The sequence below is a fragment of the Tenrec ecaudatus genome, chromosome 5 (genome assembly GCF_050624435.1).
Source record: "Tenrec ecaudatus isolate mTenEca1 chromosome 5, mTenEca1.hap1, whole genome shotgun sequence".
NCBI lineage: Eukaryota > Metazoa > Chordata > Mammalia > Afrosoricida > Tenrecidae > Tenrec > Tenrec ecaudatus.
In genome coordinates this window covers 47,344,472-47,352,312 of record NC_134534.1, presented here as the reverse complement: position 1 = coordinate 47,352,312, position 7,841 = coordinate 47,344,472, and positions in this window count along the sequence as shown.

The window sequence follows — 7,841 nt, the reverse complement described above, 5'->3', positions numbered from 1 at the left end:
CAGCAAAGTGGGTGAGGGGAGACGTCAGACAGTGTAAGACATGAAAAAATAAAAATACTTTATAAATTATCAAGGGGAAAGAAGGGGGGAAATGAGGAGCCTGATACCCAGAGCTGAAGTAGGAAACAAATGTTTTGAGAATAATGATGGCAACAAATGTGCTTAACACAGTGGATATATGTATGGATTGTGATAAGAATTGTAAGAGCCCCCAATAAAATGATTTAAAAAACAGACATTTGTGTGCAAAAATGTGAAACAGGGAAAGCTTGTGCAAATTAATGTCACAATTGTTAATAGATTTTCTTAGTGTATGTTGCCATGAACTAGCTGAAGAGAAGGCTGATTTTCTGAAGATTTCATTGGTTCTTTTAAATAAATGAGAGGTGTTTTATGTCTCATATATTGATTCTTTTATCTTAAGTCTTGTTAAAAAGCATCTCTGTCTTGCAGATCAAAGAAGGGTAAAAACAAACCTTATGAGGGTTTTTGCTCATTTTTAAAAGGAAGTTTTAGGAAGCATCAATTCTTGTCCATTAACCCACCCATGCTTTTATGCATGTCAAGACCCTGGAACGGCCATGCTTGGTAGTTGGTAGTTAATGGAAATACTTCGTCCAACCTCTTTCCCCTTGGGTCCTCATCGTTCTGGGGTGAGCTTTAAAGTACCTACGTAGGCAAACTTCCTTGACCACCCATCACCTTGGGCTAGGTTGGGTACTCCAATTAATGCATTTCTTTGTAGTAACTACACCTTATAATCATCAGTATTTAACTTTATTACTTATTTTTATCCGATTTTATAAATGCCCAGAAGCAAGAACTGTTTATTGGGTACTCAATACCTGGCTCCTATTAGATGCTTAGTAAATACTTGTAGTCTTAAAATACCAATTCAGACAATAGAATATGACTTAGAAGTTGCCGTAAGGCTATTGCACCACTGGGAACAGAGATAGAATTGTGCTTATTCACAAAAGGCCTGCTTTCCAGTTACTTTCTCTACAGATTAATTATTCAGTTTTTGCTCAAAGTAACCCCAAGCGAGCATTCTTCTTAACTTGTAATTGGAATATTAAGATTAATTTACCTTTATGTGTCAGTTAGACCAATGAACTGGTTTTAGTGAATCTAAAGGAGGAGGAGCCTCTAAAATAAGCATACAGATTAGGGAAGACATTAGTGTTCTGGCCAGAAGAATGTTTACAGTTCTCTTCACATACTGTAAGTACAACTTTAAATATTTGAAAAGGTCTCATCCTTGTCTTGCATGAAAGAAAGCTCACTCACTGGTATCAATTCCAACTCAGAGTGATTGGATAGGACAGAGTAGAACTACCCCTGTCGATTTTCCAAGATTGTAAATCTTTCTGAGAGTAGATAGACCTTTACTTTCTCCTGAGGAGCTACTGGTGGTTTTGAACTGACCTTTCGTTAGCCTAAAGCAGAGCCCACTAAATCCGGAGCTCATCTTGCACTAAAGTTAAACTAAGAACAGTATGTACCTGTTATGACTTCCCAGCTAATAGGACGTGAAGCCACACTTGGGAAGGATATGCTTTGTAGCCTGAGGACAATCTGTAATCAGGATGACTAATAAGCCTTACTGAAGCAATTTGCTGCCTCTGTACAGGGTGCTTGAATTTATCAGTTCTCTCCACAAGGGTGATTTATAATGTGTCCTGTTCTTGACCAAGGGAATATTCTATAGTGTATTATTTCAGTACAATGTCAACCTGGGAATTGCACTTAAACCTGAAATTCTAGAATTTGATGAGCAAAAATTTTGACCTCAGTTTAATAGATTGCTATTTTAAAATTTGGCATACCACACCCCACCCCCACCGCTGGAATTAGGGAAGGCTTTATAGATGTAGACCGAGAGCAGGGGGTCCCGGCAGTAGTCCCATTGGTGTTCTGAACTGGATGATTTTTGTGGAGCCAGCCCTGGCCCTTGTCCTGTGAGATGCTTAGCAGCATCCCTGATTTCTAATACTGAGTGGCAGTAGTACCTCTTTCTTGAATTATGATAGCAAAAAAAGTGTCTTCAGACATTGTGGAATGCCCCCAATTGGAAAGTTTAAAGAACCTTTAAGAACAAAAAGTGGACACCAGATGGCAACCGAATAATGAATGCCAGAACTCCTTCATGAAACCATGAACTCCCTTTGAAAGCCAGTGGACCTTTTAGCTCCCCTGGCTTTCCTTCTCTCTGCTGCTGTCAGTGCCACTGAGATGTGCTTCCTGGATTTTCCGAGTGGCAGCAGTCATGATAAACTAGGCTTACCCCAAGTAACAAACAAAAATCGGTGGTTATCAATGAAGGACATTGTTGGTCTGTACTACCTTTCCGTTGCAAGTTGACTGGAGGCTTGGCTCCATGTCTACCCTCGAACTGACCCTGCTGGAGTTAACACACTCTGATTTTGCCAGGAGAGAGCAATCTGGAAGGTTTCCCTCAAGCAAATGAGTACTATGACCTAGAAGAGACATCTCATTTGCCTTCATTGGCTGGAATTTGTCACATTAGTTGATTTCCTGGGTAACAACTCTTCCTTTGACTGGGTGGTCCCAGTCTCCTAGTTCACCTGTGTGACATCCCCTACCACCAACCCTGGCAGGCCCTGTTCTGCTCCGTGGACATGACAACCTCCACCTCTCAACTTTGGGATGTGGCCATACTCCCCCCCCCCCCCCACTTCCCGCGCACTATATTGGCATGCCCACACTCTGGAACTGAGGTGGTGAAAATCTGACAAAGCTAGGGAGCTGCGGGCCACCCTTTAAAGCCAAGAAAGCAGGACGGGCCTTCTTTTGTTGGGATGACAACCTAAAAACTCCCCCTGCCTTCCGGGCCTGTGGGACTCCCAGGGGCAAGCGCATTCCGTCTCAGCCGCTGGGTCTCTGCTGTCATACTTCATTACAGACATCAGTCACAGACTTGAACTTCCAGGACATGTGCCCTCGCTTTGTACCTCAGAATATCCCAAATCTAAGTTCAGTTTTCATTTTGCACAGTTTATTTTTCCATCCATCGCTTTCCTCTCACCAAAACCAACACCCAAACTCACTGACATTGAGTCAATTCTGGCTCCTAGTGACCCTATGGGACAGGGTAGAACTGCCCCTGTGGGTTTCTGGTACTGTAACTTGTACCGGAGTGGAAAGCCTGTCTTTCTCCCTTAGAGTGGCTGATGGTTTCCTGCCACAGTTTATTATACGTGGCAAGTAGGAACCACGTGAATCCTTTAAAATCTCATCAGCCAGGGATCTACATTCTTAGGGACCTGAATGGCATAGTGGGTTATGTGTTGGCATGCTAACCACAGGGTCAGCAGTTCAAAACCACCGGCTGCTCCATGGAGAAAGATGAGGCTTTCTACTGTCCTATTTACAATCTGGGAAGCCCAAGGAGCAGTTCTACCCTGTCCTATAGGGTCATCATGAATTGGAGTCAGCTCGATGGCAGTGAAAGTGAGTACCACCAAGCATTTGAAGAATTCAGACAAGTTTTTTGTTTGTTTTTTATGAGTGCCTAAAAAGCATGGCCCATCATCCAACTGCAAAAACATATTTCATGTCTACATATCTAGCAGCATTTTATTACTGTGGAGATCTCCTCACTTCCTTCGGAGACCTGGCTAGAAGTGTCTTTGACATACATAAGTCTCTACAGTCTCTTGGAGGCAATCTAGCCTTTTTTTTATATACTTATGCACATTAAATCACCTGCAGCCTCCCCCCATGACCCAATTCAAAACCACTTCCACATGTAGATATTTATGCATGGGATCCTATTCTGCCTGGCCCCAAATTCTGCTTAGGCTATCTAGTGCTGCAATACCAGGTAGTTCATGTAGAGGATAGTGGACAATGACAGCAGTTGGAAGCAGGCAAATGTGAGGGTTGGGATAGAGGGTTGGGATATGGCATCAACTTAGCTAAGTTTGAACTACATTCTCAGAATCCTTCGCTGCATCATTTTAGGTCCGTCTTGGCCACATTTTGCACAGGTTTGGGAGGTAGAGCTGAACTGGTGGGTTGGGAAATCAATGTGGAGTCAGGAGCTGTTGAAGATAGTGTACGTTGCTGATCTGTCGGCTCACTCTATTGCCATGAGGTAAGACCAGTGCCTCCTGCTCTTCCTGCTTCGGCCAGATAGTTTTCAGCTTCTCTGAATCTTGAAGCTGGCACAGCAGCAGACAAAAAAGCTGGTTTAACCACATCACACAATTATTAAAGGCCAACTTCCCATACAAGGCCAAATTATATATTCTTTATAATTTCCACATCTATTTCTCTGAGTGATTCCTGATACAAAATTTATTGCGATCACAAAATACTGAAACCACGTGAGCACGGGGACTGCGTCTCAGGAGAAGCCTCTTGAAGAGGCTGGTGGAGAGGGTCGAAAGGTAGGTGAGGAATGTATCATAGGAAGCTGGAAGATATGTAATTCCTATTAGGTGGTGGCTAAGTGCAAAAACACTACCAACAGCATGAACTTGGAAACAAATACATATTTATGTAAAAATACTTCATATGTATGCAGTGACAGCCAATGGACGGTCAAGGTAAAGAAATGTTCCGTCATTCTTAAAAGTGCTATCTGGATTGTACTAGCTTCCTATAGTAAAAATCAAGAGGAAAATGGCCAACACAAAATCTTTAAATGTAAAGGATCTAGTCTTTGAGGGGAAACGCTGATGAGTGGTCAGAGCTCACATTTTCATCAGGTGCCTTTCCTAATCGTATGGTTAACTATGACTGTAGACCGGGGGGGGGGGGCGGGGGGGAGACAACTCGGGCTAGCGGATATAGAACAAACAAGAATACAATTGTTACCGAGTTCAAAATACAGAATTCAAGAAGGCCACAATCCCAACAAACCAAAAGCTATGAATGTTAAGAATCGGCAGCACAAAAGCAAAATGCTCTCCTGACCTGTATCACGGCTGTCTGAACACCCCAGAAAACAGTGCCAAAGAGTTTAGAAAACAAGTATATAATCAGAGTAAACACACAAACCCAGCAAACTTCAAGTAACTATTTTGGATTGTGAACAAAGATAAATGTAATGTTCAAACAATCTGATAGAATAACCATTTGGAAACTGAGAAACAAAAGCATAGTTAAAGGATCTAGGTGCTTCTGACTTTGGAAATGTATTTCTCATTTTTCACCTCTCCAGATGAGAAACCATGCTCAGTTTAATGGGCTGCAGTCACAGCAAATCAGAGCCACCAGAAAGATGCGGGTTTAGAGATGAAGCCGAGAGAATGCGTATTGAAATCATGTGTGACGATTTCTCTCACCGCTCCATTCAACAGCTGTCCAGACTTCTGAAAATAGCCAGCCTATTTTCCCACAGTGATTTCAGATGGGAATCAAGTTAGAGGGGGGATGTCTCCAAATGATGGAGGTGTGGATTTTAGCTGATGAAGTGAATTATAAAGGAATCAAAAGAAACACACAACACTTTAAACGCAACGGTATCAGTTTGGGTTGAACAGGGCTGTGCAATGTGAAGCCATGGACCATTTCACATCGTTCTTGAGCGTGTAAAGTGGGGCATGGGAAAGGAAAGGTTACCCAGTGAATTACCAAAGAATTCCTCTGTAGGTATATGCCCGAGAAACATTAGAGCATGTTGAGTATGATGATGGCAACAGATGTACAAATGTGCTTGACACAATGGATGCATGGATTGCGATGAGTTGTACGAACCCCAGTAAAATGATTTTTTTTTTAAAGGAAAGCACTGTTCACACACCAAAAAGAAAGAAAAATGAAAATGTTCACACAGAAATTACACGCAAATGCTTTCTGGTGAATGGATAAATAAAATGGCACAACCTTTTGATGGAGCTTTTAACAGTGAAAATAAAGAAGTACTAGTACATATTGCAAAATAGATGGGCTGTGGAAATATGGTAAGTGGAAGGTGTAGTTCTATCTATAACACAGTGCGTGGTTCCATCTATAATAAAGTATCCAGAAAAGGAAATCTACAGAAATGGAAAGTAGGTTAGTGTTGGCCAAGGGGTGGGATTAAGAGTTAACTGCTGCTGAAGGGTGTGTCTGTGTGTGTGGGGTGGGTTGTTAGTCCTCCCTATGGGTGAGCCTAATGCAAGTGTTCTAGGTGCCTTGGACAAGTAGGGGTTCGGTCCTTACCTAGAACCTCTCAAGGAATTACCAGAGCCTATTACTACGTGGACAGTACCCAGAGAAATGTGAATGGCTTCTTACTAGTCAACTGGAAAATAGTTGGGTTCAAAAATGACAGTTACAGGGCACACAGAGGACATTCGATATGAGAAGCTACTGCATTAATTTCAGCAGGAGGAGTGGGGGGCGGTCTAGATCACTTCATCCCTGACTGAGGGAATAGCAATTTATAGGATGCTTGCCCCTCAGACATGTTTGCTGAAGACGACTGAAAGCCTGTCTGTGTTGTTAGGTAAGTGGGACCCAGGCTAGGTAACTGTGGTAATTACATAATCTAGTGTCAATTTGAGAGGATTACGAGTGAAGGGGTGGAGTTCGGCCTGTCAATCAAGATATAACCAATGAGGCCTATGTGGGCATGGCCTTCTCCAGAGAATTCTGGTATTTTCCTTCTTGGAGGCAGGAGACACTTTCTCTCTCTGCTCACTCCCTGAGATGATACTCTACTGACAAGACACTGGTGCTACACCCTGGGAGTTGAAGTTATGTGGACCTACCCTGATGCAACCAGACCTCTGGAGCCAGAGACCCCTACCAGCGCTGAGATGCTTTCAGTGCCACTAGATCCACAAGACTTCCAACCCTCTGGCTTGTGATCCTCCTGCATTCGGCATCATTGCATTGTTTTTATTTTGTGAGTCTGAAGAGGACTTTGTAGATTGGTATTGGACATATGGACTAATATTGGACTTATGGATTTGCTCTGGACTGGGCTGAGACATTTTCTCAATATTCAATTGCTCTTGTACACAAACCTCTTTCTTATATACGTGTGAGTGTCTATGCATTTGTTTCTCTAGTTGAGATACTTAAGGTTTATTGTGCCAATCTGGCTGGTAAACACATGTGGGATTAATTGAAGCGCAGAGCGATAAATAGCTCGGTGAGCCTTACCTTTCGGCTCTCTTGTCTCTTGCTCTCTGATGGTTGGACCAGTGTGCTGCTGCCTTGTCTAATTCTCCGCTTCAGCTTCAAGGCTCACTTCCTGAGAGAGATCCCTGAGGAGAAGCCACATGGACCTACTCTGATGTAACCTTGGGTGCTGGAGCAGCTGTGTAGAGACCCCTGCCAGTACTGATATATATATAAGTTTGTGTATATATATACATATATGTTTGTATATATATATACACGAGGGGGTACCCCCACAAAATGAACTTTTTTCCAAAGCTATGTATTTAAATTTTTTTACAAAACAACCTTATCACCTTCAAAATACTCTCCATTACACTTAATATGTTTGTCAAACCTATGATTCCATTCTCGGAAACATTTTTCAAACTTATCTGTTTGGATGGCTGACAGCAGGACCACCCTCATTTGTTTTGTTTTTCACCTCCTCTATGTCATCAAATCGCTGTCCTTTCATGGTCCTCTTCATTCGTGGAAACAAAAAGAAGTCACACAGAGTGAGAGCAGGTGAGTAAAATGTGTGGGGAAAGAAAGGTATGCTTTTTTTAAAACCCCAAACAGGCACACTGCAATCGATGGCTGTGTGAGCAGGTGCGTTGATATGGCAAAAACCAATCCCCAATCTGTCATAAATCAGGTCTTTTCTGTCACACACTGTTATGCAATCTTTTCAGAACTCTAAATAGAAACCTTGATTAAGA